This window comes from Ursus arctos, unplaced genomic scaffold, assembly GCF_023065955.2.
Source record: "Ursus arctos isolate Adak ecotype North America unplaced genomic scaffold, UrsArc2.0 scaffold_11, whole genome shotgun sequence".
Taxonomy (NCBI): domain Eukaryota; kingdom Metazoa; phylum Chordata; class Mammalia; order Carnivora; family Ursidae; genus Ursus; species Ursus arctos.
The window spans coordinates 18,644,819-18,662,134 of NW_026622775.1; positions in this window are offsets into that span (position 1 = coordinate 18,644,819).

A 17,316-nucleotide genomic window follows, 5' to 3' on the forward strand; every position below is an offset into this window, starting at 1 on the left:
ATCCTTGTGGAACTGTTGTTTCTGCAAAACAAAACATGCTCCTTCCTTGCTTTTCTCTCTTCCACTCATTCCTTCTGCTGATGGTTTTCAGCCCTCATATTTGAGTAACTTCCCGTTGCATCCTAGCTGACAAGAGGAGGAAATCAATCTTATTATCTTTAATGCCTTTGTTCTTTCTACATTGGTACACAATCACCTTTTGCATGTGTCTGATTCTAACTTCAAGACTTCTCACATGTCCAACTGAATTCTCACATAAAATCTAGCACCTAAACTGATTACTTGATTAATGTGGTTAAAATGTGTTTCTGTAATATTTTATGGAATCCTTTTAGTTCTATAAGTTCTTATATCCTTTGCCATTCATTATCCGAGGCATTTGTTTTAAATGGAAGTTTCTCTCACAGGCTTCTCTGATGTCAATTCTGCCAAAATCTGTCCCTTCATTAAGCTAAATTGTTCTCTTTATCTCTGCAAGTCGGATATGAGAAGCAACTTGTCGTCTTTAGCTGCAAAACAGAACTTTCTGCATGATCCCTGACTAACCATTTCTGGCAAGTGCCCAATCAGTTTGGCTGTCCCTTTAATTCTGCTGTTATCAGAGGCTGGGACCTGTCCAATCGGATCATGCTCTGCACACTGTCAACTGGTGACCCTCATCTCAGGACCATTTAAACATTTTCAGTTTACTGAAAGATTCAGTAAAGCATAAAAGACATAGCCCATTTTTAATTACTCTTCTTACGGATTTTATTCACTTGTTCACTCAATTCTAGAGACATTGAAACCAAAATTAAGTATTTTAATATTCTTTGTAAACTTTAAAATTGTATGTCAGGATAATAGTATCTTTATTATAATTACATTTTTACATTAATCCATATAAAGTATTATTATATAGTATCATACTCTTATATGTTATTTTTAATAATAATAATAATAATGAATCATTGTTGTCATATTTCTTCAAGTATGATCACATCTTCCAGAGCCAGGGATTCACCATGCGTGGGCTGTTCTCTATCAACTTCCAATTGTTTAACATTTTAAATGAATGTTTTATTTTAATATTGCTTTCAATTCATCAGTTGTATTTTGATGCCATAATATTTTTTCAAATAGTTCATAACTTCTTTTTTTTAGCACTTTTTCATCGTTTTCCCCACAGACCGGTACTGGTAAATCGGACGAGTGTGAATATATTGATTGTCACTCCTGGAGCCCCACCAAGACATCAGGTGGTTTAGAATGAGTGCTTGCTCCTGAACGAAAAGGAGCTCAGGGCACAGAATCCCTCCACAATGGTTCAGAAGCATCATCCTGGTATCTGAAAAACTGTACTTCTATGACACGTATGTTCACTTAAATACGACATTGACAGGACTTTCCTGCTTTGCCCGTTCAAATCGTAGTTTTATCTTTGGGTGCTTATTTTTGTCCTGAAAGCAGTTCATTAACAGGGATGTTGCCTGGAATTTTGGGCCTATTTTCTGTACAAAGCAATTTTAGAGATTCTTTTAAGTACCAGGTTTTCATTTCAGTTAAAATATCTTTACTTTTAAAGATTCAGTTTGTGCGGCGCCTGGGTGGCTCAATTGGTTAAGCGTCCAACTCTTGATTTCAGCTCAGGTCATGATCCCAAGCCATGATATCAGGGTCATGATCTCAGGGTTGTGAGAGCAAGCCCCACAACCCACTCCATGCTGGGCATGGAGCCTGCTCAAGATTCTCTCTCTCCCCTTCCCTCTGTCCTCCCCCCTCCCTGCTCCCTCTCTCTAAAAAGTAAAAATAAAATAAAATATTTGTGTTAGGTGAAGATTCAGAATATTTGTATTTCAGTTCTTCATTCCTATTTCTTCATTATTAAGCAGATGCAAATGGTTATTAATTCTTTAATTACCATGGCAACAAATAGAGATTGATTGAATTACGTATTAAAAAAAAACTAATTTGAACAGGCTTACAACTTGAACATAATTACTTACAGAAGAATAAGTTCTTAGAATAACCTTCTAAATGGTTTACTTGGAGATCCGCGATATGTATTTTTAAAGTTGAATATTTTAGCCAGGAGCATACACACACAAAAATATGTTCTCTCCTTGAAATGCATCCGTCAGAGCACAGCAGGCATCGGGAAAGGGACTCCTGGTACTATTGCTCAAAGGACTGAATTGCCCTAAGGTGCAGACAACCAAATCCAGCTAAGGAGTTTGGGGCTCGATCCTGGAGTTTGTTAAAAAAGCAAAGGGGATAAAAGTTCCCTAAAGATCACACACTAGCTCTGCCCTTAAACTGTGATTGTAATTCTGTGGTGCTGAAACTGTGTCAAATAGCCTATAGCAAAATATGTTCTATGTGCTGCAAAATGATGCAAGATAAACATTACTGTGTTTTGAGAACTAACTCATTAGTAGGGGAAATGCCATACTATACACGCCCTAAGGATATTTGAGCGTTCACATAGGCACATAAATGTTGATGAGAAATGTCATTCATGGATGATGGTTGCTGTACACTTTTTTAACTGTAGAATTTCATTACATTGACTAAGGGCTTTATGAAATCTATTGGTTCAGGAGAGCACCTAAATAAAACTACTTAAAAAAATGACCATGATTTAATTTTGGATAACACTTTCCCATTCAAAATATTTTCATTTTTTCGTTTGAAACACAAAACTCTATAAAATAGGTAATAACATTATTACTCTAATGTCACAGGGAGGGAAATTAAGGTTAGCACAGGTTCAATTTCCCAAGACTCTGACATGAAGATTTGTGTGAACGGCATTTATTAGGAAGCATACCTGGGATCAATATCTGTGGAAGGGAGAAAAAAAGCAAGAGAGGCAGAGGGAGAAGTTGAGTTGCATGTAGTCCTAATGAAGACCTCTGTAGACATCACTGGGTGTTGTAGATTTGGCATGACCCTTCAGAGGTCAGATTCGGCAAGGGCATTAGGCTCCATCTCCCCAGCATGAAAATCCCCAAAGAGGGAGACAACAGAGGACAGTTGTGTGGTAGCATTCTTAGCAACTAGAGAGTAAGTACTTTATTCTAGAAGGATTATCTGGGTGGCACAATACAGTATCCACCACAGGGGTCATGGAGTTACACAGATAAAAAGTGTTTGTAGCAAGACTTTTACCAGATTTTATAATTAGAAATTCTATTCCTGGGTTACTATACGATTGTAAGTTTATGTTAGCATTTTGGGAATTGTTCTATTATTTTGTGCTGATTTACATGACTTCACTCTCCATTCTTAAAAACCGTAAGAGACTCTTAATCATAGGAAATGAACTGAGGGTTGCTAGAGGGGAGGGGGATGGAGGGATGGGGTAACTGGGTGATGGACATTATGGAAAGCATATGATGCAGTGAGCACTGGATATTATGTAAGACTGATGAATCATAGACCTGTGCCTCTAAAACCAATAATACATTATATGTTAATTAATTGAATTAAAATTAATAAAATTAAAATTAAAAAAATTAAAGAAATATTTGTACAAAAAAAAAGTATTGAGTTTTAAAACAGCATTTGACTACAAGGAAAGGTATTTGTTTGCATTACAAGAATGAAGTAGTGTTAGGTGGACATTTTCATAATGCTTATTTTATGAACTGATGAACATGTTGAAATATGTAAAAAAGCACCAAATATGTATCTATTTAGTTACAGCTACATATAAAAAGAACAAAAGTATATGAAAATTGAAGACAATGATATTTGGGTTTGAAGCATCTCTAAATATCAACAGGTCTGAAAGTCTGAAGTTTATAGAAAGGAGAATGTCAACCTGACCTAGGACGTGCCTATTACATATTCCTAAACTGATTCTTCTCTGGCTTCTTGGTAGTGATTAGATCAAGAGCTGTACAGTTTTTTTGAACCTGGAGTAATAGAAAGATAACACAAAGTGCTCGAGAGAAACAGTAATTTATTTTCTAAAAGAGTATATATAGAATTTCATGTTTTGTGCTATAAATTCTACATTTCTACATGAATGCAGGGAATTTTGAGAATAAATTATTCCAGGGACATGGAAGTTTGAATTTAGATAACTAAATAAAATTATGTCCTAGAAAATGCTTTGCCTAATGGAAATGATGTCTTCATTCTTCTGAACGAATCTCACAGTTTTAGGGCTTTACTGGAGTATATTCAGGTGACATTTGCATTTCTTCTCAGTATCTGTGTCTTTGCCTATAACAGTAACTGCTGACTGCCAGCTTTCATGTATCACCAATACAACCTGTTAAGACAAAGATGACTCCATTGCTTAGTGTGGTAAGAGAGAACATAACTTCAACAGAACTTTGGCAATGCCTTAGAGGGAGAAAGGAAAGGCTGGATGTTTTTGAGAATTTAAAGTTTGGTTTTAGGTGTGTCTTTCAAATGCACAGACTTGATTTGGATTGGGTAAGTATTATAACACAGTAGTTTAAGATTGATGAAAAGAGGAAAGTGAGGATTTTGAGGCAAAGGGTTCAAATAATCTTGGGCATAAACTGTCAGTGAATACTACCTCTTGAAGAGCTCCCAGGATTTGGGGGATGATCCTCAAATGAACGTTCGGGTTTGGTTGGGCAAGAGTCTCCTGGAATTATAGTAAAGTCATGTTAATGTAGACAGAAAGCTGTGTTTGGGGGAAGGTGGTTTCTTTCTCCCAGCTGGAGACAACCAGCTGGCGTGAGAGCACACTGGGATCCCAGCTCCTCCATGAGTAGCTATGGGGTTTTAGGGTCCTTCATTTCTCTGTATGTCATTTTATTTCTCTGTGCTTATACTCTCTCCATAAATTTGTTATGAGGACTAAATAGACAATACTGAAAAGCCGATCTGAATTACGGTTGACACATGGTAAGTAAATAGATTTTTACTGTTTCCCTCACTGACTTGACCACTCATTTACACAATATGCATGATTTACACATACCTGGCTCTTATCCCCATAGTCAAGGGCTACGGGGATAAGAATAAAAGATAAATTTGATTTGGAGGTGTATTATATTTGGGCATATCATCAACTACTTTGTGTGTGTGTGGGTGTGGGTGTGTGTGTGTACATATCCATCAAAGTATCTTCATGGCTCAGTCAACTAGTTAAAAGTAAAATGTCGTGGGGTGCCTGGGTGGCTCAGGTGGTTAAATTTTGGACTCTTGATTTCGGCTCAGGTCATGATCTCAGGGTCATGAGATAGAGCCCTGTGCTCGGTTGGGCTCAACACGCAGCAGGGAATCTGCTTCTCTTTCTCTCCCTCTGTGCACCCCCACTCTCTCTCTCTCTCTAAAATAAATAAATAAAATCTTTAAAATAAATTTAAAAATTTAAAAGAAATAAAAAGTAAAATGTCACATAACCAAACTGCCAAAAAGGAGGAAATATTTGAAAGTATCTAAGTTTCTATTTAACACACATGTCAAAAATTATACCACCAGATGATGTCATCATAGAATAGTCACTCATGTGATCGCTGACATTTTTTCTACTTTCATATGAAAAACATGGCAATAAAATGCCATGATTATCAGAACAACAGAGGATCAAGTTGCAGCAGAACCGGCAAGCAGGGTCCATAATATCCAGCTTGTTTAGTCCTTTATTCTTCTAAGAAACATTTAATAAGTATCTACTGTGGGTTAGGCAACATGTTATAAGCTGGGATAAAATGACAAGTCAAAAGAGACAATATCCCTGTCTTGACAGATTTTAGGTCTGTTGGGAGAAGGAAATAGAAATCAGATAATTACCCAAGTAAATAATGATGGTGCTGTGAAGGGCAGGATGATCCAGGGCGACTTTCAGTAGGAATTGTCATTTGACCACGATCTAGAAGGTGAGGAGGCTTCTCTTAGGTTACAAACGTTGAGGGTCCAGGGGTGAGTGCTCCACACGTAGAATCTGCTGTTGAGGGAAGAGGCACGATGGCCTGAAAGAAGGCCAGGCTGCCTGCCGGGATCACGGAGAGCTGGCGAGAGAAATGAATGAAATCAAGCGGTGCAAATTGGAGAAATCAAACTATGGAGAATCTTGAAGTCTACCTGGAATCTGGAATCCAGGTTAAGGATTTCGACCTTATTCTAAAAGTCATTAGAGGATTTTCAGCAGGGTTGGGGAAAGAAGATGGGGAAGAAGAAATTATGTGATATCTAATTGAGGTTTAGGGTAAAGTTTAAAAGCTTACCTTTTGGGGAAGTAATAGGAATAAAGAGCAAAGTTCTGAAAGTGTAGGTATTTCTTCTCCTGTGGCTTTCTCTTTTTTACGTCTGTAGGGGACCTGTTGCTTTAAGTCTCTATGTCTATGATTTGGGCTGTGGAATTAAATAGCTAAAAATCTATATGAAAATACCACACCAGTGTCCATTGACAGACAGTTATTCACTGTAACAGAGCTTGTTAAATTTAATCTACTTTGTCAATCATAAATAAAATATAGAGCAATGAGAAACAAGTAAGCAAAAGAAAGTTGTTACACTTTCTTACAGAATTTTTAATATATTTTGACTCATTTGTATTCAGTTTATTTTCAACTACTTTTAAACAAGGGCCTGTTAAGAGCTGTTGATAAAGAACTCCATCTGACTTTATTTTCCTAGAATTTAGAAGAGCCCTCCTAAAGAAAAGCTCTGTTATAGAAGAGTAAGAGGAGATAGTAATTTTCAGTTGTTTGTAAGGCTGTCGTGTGAAAGTCAGTGGACTTAATTTGGTTTATTTCTGGAATACGGATGTAGGGTTTATAAGTGAAATTTATGGACTGACAAAGTAAATTCAGAATGAGGCATGGTTTTTAAGCAATTAGATCTATATAACTGTGAAGCTTCCAGTCTTTAGAAATCGTCTAGCAGAAGGTATAATTTCATCTCAATTTTCTAGAAGAATTTCAGGTCAAGATTCTGATCTTTTTCTTCAAGCAACACTCCACTTATGTTGCTGCTTGTTCCAAAGCAATTCTTTTTGGTTTTTGGTTTCTTTTTTTTTTTTTCTCTCTCTCTCTCTTTCTTTCTCATCTCTCTCTAGCAACTCCTGCCTCTGCATTCAGAGTCTCACTTGACTGGAGGCCTGCGATGATGTAACATTTTTTTACCCCTTTGCAACTAATGTCTCAAAGTGAAGATCTCAACCACTTTTCTTTTGAAAGAAGTAAGATGAATTACTGTGAATATTAAACATGAAAAAAATCATCAAATTAAGTTCAAGTGTGTTAGAAAATTGAAAATTAACTGAATTCTTGACATGTGCTGGTTGAGTTTGAGGCGAGACAGAACATTGTTACTATCCCCTTTTTAATGCAATCCAGTTGCTTACATTATATTAATCTTGTTTTCCTTTTTCTCTCACCCATATATGGGGCTTGAAATAGTCAAAGTAGGCTAAATATCAGACATTATACACACATACTCAGAAAGTCTAACTGTAAACTTGGGTGAATTAGTCATAGATTTAAATGAGGTCAAACTGTAAAATTTGTGAACTCTCAGTTCAATCCCTGGCTCTAGACACTGTCTAAGGTAAACGTGAGCAAATTATTTAACCTTTATAAGTCTCAGTCTTTTGATTTGAGCATAATAACATTACTCAATGCATGGGGATTTTGTGAGGATTAAATAAGATAATTCATATATCAGCATAACAGCTGGTAAATAAGAAAATCCAGCACATTTCTATATCAATATTATTACAAGATAAAATATCTTATTTTATTGCTCCAATTTAGTCAGCAGTTAAAATAATTTCCTTGCTTAGAATATCGTTTTACTAGGGGTTGTCTGGGTAGATCAGTAGATTAAGCATCCAACTCTTGATTTTGGCTCAGGTCATGATCTCAGGGTCATGAAACTGAGCCCTCAGTCAGGCTCCACACTCTGCAGGGAGTCTGCTTGAAATTTTTTCTCCCTCTCCTTCTGTCCCTCCCCCCTGAGCGCTCTCTCTCTTTCAAGTAAAGAAGTAAATTAAAAAAAAAAAAAAAAGAATATCACTTTACTCGAGTTTTTAGGACAATTTAAAGGCAAAGGGGCATTAGGATGCAATTCCAGCTATTTCCTGGCTTCCTTCTTCAGTGGACACCTAATAAATACTAGACATTTTTCTAGGCTTGGGATGCTATGGTAAGAAGCATATCAAGGTCCATATATACACTTTTGGGCTTTTAGACTCTTGGATGAAGACAAACATAAGTAGATTAAGTAGTCAATAGCATAATTTCAGATATTTACAAGTGAAAAATGATATGATACTTCTGTTTTTACTGTAGCAGCTTTGTAGCAGCATGGGAAGTACAGGAGCAAGAGATGAGTTAGGTGGCTTTTGCAAAAATCTAGGAAATAAGGGTGGGACAAAATAGTATTGGTGGCAGTATGAGATATCTTTGGATTTCTGATTTATCTTCAAGGCAGAGTTGTTAGCACTTGCTGAAAAGGTGTGGGTGGTAAGGAAAAGAGATTGAATATATAACTGTTTTTGATGAGGGAGAAACAAACCCATACACCCCAAAATACAATACCCTTTCACATATATGTAAGATTTCTAGGCTGAATATTTTCTTTCAAAGTCCTCTCTTAGTGTAAGAATTTGATTACTCCATGAAAGTGTTCTCCAAAGGAAGTTTCATGGGATGAAAATGAGCTCCAAATGGAGTTCTCTGAGACTTAAAATATTGATAATAAAAATCATACTCAGGGGCTCCTGGTGGCTCAGTTGGATAAGCATCTGGCTCTTGATTTGGGCTCAGGTCATGATCTCAGGGTCATGAGATCGAGTCCCACTTTGGGATCTGTGCTGTGTGGAGCCTGCTTAAGATTCTCTCTCTCCTTCTCCCTCTGCCTCTCCCTCCCTCAAAAAAAATCATAATCAAATGAGTTTGAGCGACATGTGTTTAAGGTTTTTCCACTTTTTTGGCAACATTTTAATACCCTTTAACATACTTATTTGCAATGTCATCTTTTATAAGTGGCATATTATACTACTATTAATAATATTAATTATGTATATTTAATCTCAAATTTTTGAATATTTAGTGACCATTAGGATTCAGGAAGCACTCTTTGGGGAAGCTGTAAAAATTATGACGCATTACATTATAATGTCTCAAATCTATACAGAATAAAATTATATCCCTAAATTTCATGTAGGAGTTTCGCAAGATAACTCTGAAATGAACACCTACATTTGAACTTTTATATCAACACATATGTGGCAATTAAAGATAAGTGTGTTAACAATACCATATACAACCTTTTTTAAAGAATGGAGATCTGCTTATGTATGCAGACAGGTATTCTAATATTGATTTGATTTTTAAGAGGACTACTAATTAACATAAAAAGGCATAGGAATTGTCTTTGTAAACCACTGCAAGATACAACTTGAATTAGCAATTTAATGTAATTGGTTTTCTAGAATTATTTGACAGAATGACATCTGTCAAAATAAGCATCATTTTCATTTAGATCTTCTAGGAATAATAAAAAAATTAGATGGAATATCCCCTATTCTTTAGCAATGTCAATGTTAGCATCAGAGCTGGTGGGTTAATAACATCTATAAAATAGGTTTCAGTTCTTGTCCCTTCTTGAATTGATGGAAGGTTCCTGATGCTGCTGGAGTAATTTTACATTCATACAACCTCCCCGACACCCTCCCCCCAAAATGGCTTCTTTTGTGTTACTTAATCCAGGTTTTGTTCATCTTACTATGTAAAGGGGAAAATTAATAATTTCATCTGAACTTTGGTTTTTTTGTGTATCTCTAGTGACACAGCAGGAGCAGAAATGGCTCAGAATCATTTGTCAACCAAAAAAAGTACCCATGTGACCTCCAAAACTTAGAGTTACAGCAAAGATGAGACACTGAACAATGAAACTCATATGGAAGCATTGAGAAATCAGTAGGAGGTGAAACAAAGGTGGCGTTATTTATTTAAATTTAGAACAACACTTACAAATAGAAGTAATAATTCAGAAAAGAAACAAAACATTATTCTGGGAAACAGCAAGACAATAGCAGATAGCTAGTTTGTCATTATTTATTTATGGAGGTGTAAAGAAGAAGAGTTGTTGACATTTGTCAATAATCTATAGTTATCACAGATTAATTTTTGAATCTTGACCATTCTGTTTTGAGATGACCTGTGGATTTTTTTCCTTCATTATGGATCATTGAAAAGGCATGTTTTACAAACATTTGTGTTCTCAGACATGTGTTGGCAACAAACAGTCTTGAATCTTTATATAGCTTTCCTTCAAGATACATGTATGTGTGTGTGTGTGTTCACATATATATGTGTCATAGCTGCAGAAGTCATGTCATTTGTATATATCTGTATTAAAAATAGTTTTTCTCTTTGCCACAAAATAAAATAATTAATGCAAAAAAGATAATTTTTTAAATTAAACATCAATTTTGACATAACTGTAGACTCCCATGCAATTGTAAAAAATAATACAGGCAGTAATATACATGTGCTTTCTTCCCAGCTTTCTCCAAAGGTAACATCTTATGAAATAGGACGGTATCACAACTAGGATATTCATGTTGCTACACAACAGTTCCATTACTAAAAGTATCTCTTTTGTAGTCACATCTACCTCTTCCCTTCTCCTCAATTCTCTAACCATTCACAACCGTTAACCTGTTTTCTATTTTTAAATATTATTATTCATTTCAAGAATGTTATATAAATGGACTCAGACAACATACAACCTTTGGGGACTGACTGTTCACTCAGCATAATACCCTGGAAATTCATCCAAGTTGTTGCATGTATCAATAGCTCATTCCTTTTCATTGCTGAGTAGTATCCCATGGTATGGATCTGCCATCAGCTCTTAGCCATTCACCTGTTGAAAGACAGCAAGGTTATTTTCAGTTCTGGGCTATTAAAAAACAAGCTGCTGTAATCCTTCATCTGTGACAATAAGTTCTCTTTTTTTCTGGAAAAGATGCCCAAGAATGCATGCAAGTTGCATGGTAGTTGCCTCTTTAGTTTTGTAAGAAATCAAGATCTTTTCCAGAGTGACTGTACTATTTTACATTTCCATCAGCAATATGGGTGATTCACTTTCTCCTCATCATCTCTGGCATTTGGTATTATCACTATTTTTTATTTTACTCATTATGATAAATGTGTAGTTATGTTTCATTATGGTTGTAATTTGCATTTCCATGATAGCTAATGATGTTAAATATTTTTTCGTGTGCTTATTTACTATCATTATATCCTCTTCAGTGAAATATTTGTTCATGTTGTGTCCCCATTTTGTATTTTTTTAATGAGTGTTTATAGTTCTTATATGTTCTAGATGTGCTTTATTGAATACACAGTTTAAAAATAATTTCTCCCAGTTAGTAGTTTATCTTTTCATCCTTTTCGTATGGGCTTTCACTGAGTCAAAGTTCTTAATTTTGACGATGTCAAATTTATCAGTTTTGCTTTGATGAATCATGAGTTCTAGAATCAAATCTAAGAACATTTCGCTTGGTCCAAGATTCTGAGAAATTTCTTCTATGTGTTATTGTAAAATTCTTATAGTTTTGAATTTTATGATCCTTTTGAGGGGGGTCATTATTATTTACATATATATAGCCTTTGGAGAACCAATTGCTCCAGCACCATACGCAATGTCAAAAAAGCTATCCCTCATTCATTAATTGCTTTTGCCCTTTTGTCAAAAATCAGTTGGGAAAATTTGTGTGGGTCTATTTATGGGTCCTTTTTTCCTGTTCCATTGATCCGTGTTCCTGTCTCTTTGCCAATATCACACTGCCTTGATTATTGTAGCTACATATTAGACTTCAAGTTCATTTAGACTGCTTTGTCCCAGTTCATTCTCCCCCCCTCCCAAGATTTTCCAAATCTATTCTGGGGCTTATGGCTTTCCATTTAGTGGATTAAGCCTATCTATGTCTGCTAAAAATCTTGCTGGGATTTTGATCGGAAATGCTTTCAATTTTGAGTTAAGGAGAATTGATACTTTTACTATGTTAAGTCTTCTAATCCATAATCATGGTACGTTTCTCCATTTATTAATGACTTTCAGCCCATAGGTCCTATGCAATCCTTGTTAAATTTATATTTAAGTACTTCATATTCTTCATAGTAATGTTAAATGATTTGGTGCCTTTAGCTTTTGTCTCCATTTATGTGTGTTATTTATGTGTGTTAATTTTATATCCTGTAAATTGCTGAACTGACCTCTTAGTCTTAGGAGTTTTGCTGCTGTTTTTTAGATTCATTATTTTTACGTTGCCAATCATATCATCTTCAAACACAGGCACTTTTATTCTTTCCTTCTAATGTATGTGCCATTTATTTATTTACTTATTGCCTTATTGCACTGGCTAGACTCCCAGTACTACATTGAATAAGTGGTGAGTCTGAACATCCTTCTTTCTGAGCACAGTCCTTCCTCTTTCAGAATTCTCCAGGTTCGGGGGCACCTGGGTGGCGCAGTCAGTTAAGATTCTGACTTTTAATCTAAGCTCAGATCTTGATCTCAGGGTCCTGAGTTCAAGCCCCATGTTGGGCTCCACATTGGGCATGGAGCCTACTTAAAGAAAAAAAAATCCTGCAGGTTTTTTGTAGATGATCTTTGCCAAGTTGAGATAGTTCCACACTATTCTTAAGTTGCTGAGACTTTTTCTTTTTCAGTCATGAATGGGGGTTGAATTTTGTCAAATGCTTTTTTTCTGCATCAATGAAATAAGCATATGATTTTTCATTTTCAGTCTATTGATATGGTGAATTACACTGGTGGTTTTCAAATGTTAAACCAGCCCTGTACACTTGGAAGAAATTCTACTTGATCATGGTTGAGGGTTTTTTGAGTCTAAGTTCATAAGAGTTACTGGTCAGCCGTTTCCTTTATTTTTTTGGTATTGTCTTTGTCTAGTTTTGCTATTATGATACTAACTGCCCTAGTAAAATGAGCTGGAAGTGTTTCCTCCTCTTCTATTTTCTGGAAAATATTGTGAAAAACTGTGTTAAGATAAAATAATTTTTACTTAACAGGGAGTGAATAATGGGGACAGAAACAGAGCTTCAAATAAGACGCAGCTTTGGGCACTTTCTCTTTAAAACTCTGTTAGAAAATATATCTATCCCCAAACTTAGGGTCATTTATACTTACCTGAAACATGTTTGTTATTATATCATTAAATTGTGTTTGCTTAAATGAAGTATATTGTTTATTATTTTCTAGTAGAAGGTGTTGCAAAATTGCCTATTATAAAAATTTGTATCATCCAGAAGGTTTTGCATCGATATTTCTTGATCTCTCCCATTCAGTTACCTCTAAGTTCTACTTTGGTGGTGTCTGCTTTTGGTGGAAATTCAAAAATACTTTATTTTTCTTCTCTCCTCAATCTTCCCTCCTTAATTATGTCCATGAAACTCTTTTCTTATTTTAATACTCTCTCTTCCCTGTACAGCAGTCCTGTTTCTACTCTGTACAAAGAGGTCCTCAAAGTTCAATATGTTCCAAATCCCATTTTGGTTACATTTTAGGAGGATGCTACATGTCTTTCCGATTCTTTAGAGTAGGGGAGATAAAACCCAACATCCTGTGTCTTGCTAATATTGACCATCAGCCATAATGTACATTTGATTATGAAAAGTACTCCTAATTTCTTCTCTTTAAACTTCTATATTTGTAATGGAGTGGGGGACACGTGCGTGGAGAAGGAGTTATGAAGTTGTTTGAGATGAGCAAAAAAGTATTGTACAGCCAAATAAGTGAAAGAAAGAAATTGGAGGTAACATTAGAAATTAGAGAGGCAACACTGAAATCTGGGATAGCAGGGACATTGTCTATTGATGTAGTTTCAGTGGCTGAGACGCTATAGATGATCAATAAACATTTGTAACATAAAGTGACATGGATTAGGAAGGCAGAGTGTCAAGGAAATGACAGGCATATGAAGCATTGCAAAGTGAAACTGTATCAAGCTTGGGGACTAATAGGGTGTGGGAAGTAAAAGATACACCTTTTCAAAGATAATAATGAGTGTTGAGTCTTGAGATTATAAGGGTACTAAACTCAAAAACTGTAAAAGAGGATGAAAAAATAATTTAATCTTTGCTATGCAAAGTGTAGTCTATCGACAATCAGCAATAGCAGACCTGGGGATTCATTTGAGACGTAGAGACTCAGCACCCTCTCATCCCCCAAAACCTACTGAATCAGAATCTACATCTAAATAAGATCTTCCTATGATTCACACACCGTAAAAGTTAAGAAAAGCACTGATAGCAGATTTATTAAGAAAAGATAATGCAATGGTATCAGATTTAAAAATTCTTTGGCAATGGCAAAATGTTTATTATAAACTCCTTAATGACATGTTTAATAGTCCTGATGTCCAGGTATTAACATAATTTTTTTAAATTAAAAAATAAGCATTTGTGGAATAAAAAAATGAACAAAAAGCAGGTTGGTATTAGAGAAACAGCAAAAAAGAAAGTAGGAAGCAATGACTTTCCTGGTGCCCGGCACGTTTGCACACACCTGACCCAAATCACCATGGTCAGACTATCTGCTCCATTTCTCTTGTAACATAAATTGCAAAGTCCCTCTCCTTTCTCTAATCAAGACCTATCTGTGCATCTGAGTCTTGATACTTTGGCAGCAGAAAGCCCTATTTTAGCCTCCCTATTAGGATTTAGTAGAGAAGGCTGTGCTAACACTGCTTTCTTGTTGTTCCCTTGATCATTCCTAATTGAAAGTGAAACTTTGCATTTATTGAGAGTGACTTCAGATGGAATTGGGAGAACTACCCAGACAGCAGGGATCTGGAGGCCACGCTGCTCTAGGTAATTTCCTCCCCATGATTCTGCAGAACTAGCCCATGTTACAGCTTTCTGTCACCTTGCGAGTTGTTACCTGTTAAATGGGGGTGGGGGTGGGGACATCCCTTGATAAGCCGCACTCATTTTTTCACAGATTATTTCAAATTTCTCAGCTCATATGTAGAAGTTATATAATTTTTGACACAAGGGAAGATGGAGCAGTACCCTCCGGAGCGGATGTCATCGTGAATGTCATAACATGCCAAGAGCCCTTGAGCGTTGTAGAATTTGTAATGGAAAAGAGGTGTTTCTGTGTTAAATAATGTACCAGTTTGAAATAAGTCAAGTTTTCTGAACTATATAATTCTTTGACTTTTTTTATGGTGCCCCAGTGCTGAAAGCCTATGGTAATGGTGAAGGAATTTATGGTACTGGTTGTTCAGTCAATTACATCAACCAAGGTCTTTAGTCAAGGTGATCAATTATATCAGCCCTACACGTCTTCTGGCCAGTGACATGGGTGAATAAGATGAGTGCCCTAGCACCAGAATAAAGATTGTAAAGCCATATTGCACAATTTATCTCAATGACTTGCAAATCCTTCAACATACCTTCTTTTAGTATACCAAATTTATTTTTAACAACAACTGACACATTAAATTTTCTTGTTTCCATGATGGTAGACTCTGGACCAAGTGAAGACAATGAGGACAAAAACAACCCGTTTAAACTCCTATCAGAAATTACTACATTACAAAACTTCATGTAGTTTAATATGTTAAAATGCAAATTACATTTTGGAAAGTAAAAAAATATATTTGGATTTTTTCAGACCAATGAAAAGTCCTTTTTAAAAATGTTGATGTAATTGTGCACTTCATTCTGACAGTAACCATAAGTCACAAAAATCACACTTTTTCATGCCCTTTTTCACAATCTGATCTTGGGAATTGCAATAATAGAGAAGCATGAAAAAGTGAAAACAAGTCCAGTGCTCAGAAAGCAAATATCTTTTCTAATTTCAGCATATCAAGTTGCAAACATTTGTCAGAAAAGCCAATCATTGCTATAAGCAGATAAAACAGAGTTTTACAACACTTATAATCAAAACCAGCTAATATTTACTAAAAACATATACATATGTACAGTATCTATTTTAGCAAAATAGTGCCTGGGTGAAAATGATTCTGAAAGTATTCACTTAATACGTATTATTAAACCTACATAAAAAAATCAAACCATCTTCAATTGCATTCCATGTTCAGATTATATCTGGAAACTGCATTTGAAAGGTAAATAGGTCAATCTAATTGTTTTTCTCTTGAATTAGGGGTAAGGCAGTTCTCTTTCAAAAGGCTCTCCTTTTTATCGACTCTCATTCCTTTATTAATGTTATTACTGGCACATTACACAGAGGCAGCCTGACCTGCCTGCACATTATTGTCTGACTCTGTGGTCACTGATAAGACTGGAAGGAGTTCATAGTTGCTACAGAAAACATTTTTTAAATGTATTGCCTCTGTATCTTACATTAAACCATTAAGATATTAAGAGACCTCTACAAGCCACTCCATTGAGGGTCAATATTAATAGCCATGTAAGAAATGACTGCATTCGAAGAGCTCATAGAGTTTCCACTAAAGTGATAGTACATCTTTCACTTGCATGCAGTCAATCCCACCGGAGTTCCAATAGGCTCTTGAAGGTTCATCTTCCATGTGGGGGGAAAAAGAGTTATATAACTATCCTAAAGGCAATCAATACAGGATAATACAAGTTCGTTTGATAAGACGCACAGCATTCTTGTTTTGGAGAGGCTGCCAAAGATCAGCGTGGAAAGAACAACGGAAGACTATGGACAATGAAACTGAGTCAGCCCAACAGGCCAGTTTTTAAGCAACCAATTCCAGTGACTTGGTGCTTCCAACTCAATCTGCCCACACTGAGATGTGAAGTTTTAACCGTGAAAAATAAAATCCCCTTAAAAAAGGGAAACGGTTTGAGGCAAGAGTTTCTTTCTATGAATTCATATTTTATACATGTGCACACACATGAATGTTATCCCGTATAAAAGATGTCCTTCAGTGTAGTTAAGGGACTTCTATCAATATAAAATTTATTCAACTATAAACACTGGAAGTCTTCTTCTTCTGCTCTAGGAGAAACAAATAGGCATATATTTATGTAGTGTCACCCTTATCAACAAAAACACAGCTATTAACACGGCTAAATAATGGGCCTTACTGGTCAGAGATGTAATCAGAATATAGTTTACAAAATAAAGAAAAATACACTACTGGGTTTTATACTCACAAGAAAAACGTTGATCAGTATGAATTCAAAATTCCAGAGGAGGAAAGAAATATCAGCACTTTATAAAATCTCCAGAGGTACAATTTACTGCATCAATTTTAGAAAAATAGGCTCAGAATGAACAATGCTACCATGGATTCTCCTAACACATCAACTCATAGATTTATTATTTTTCTTGTTTTCTTTCCAGCTGGAGGCTTCTTCAACTGAA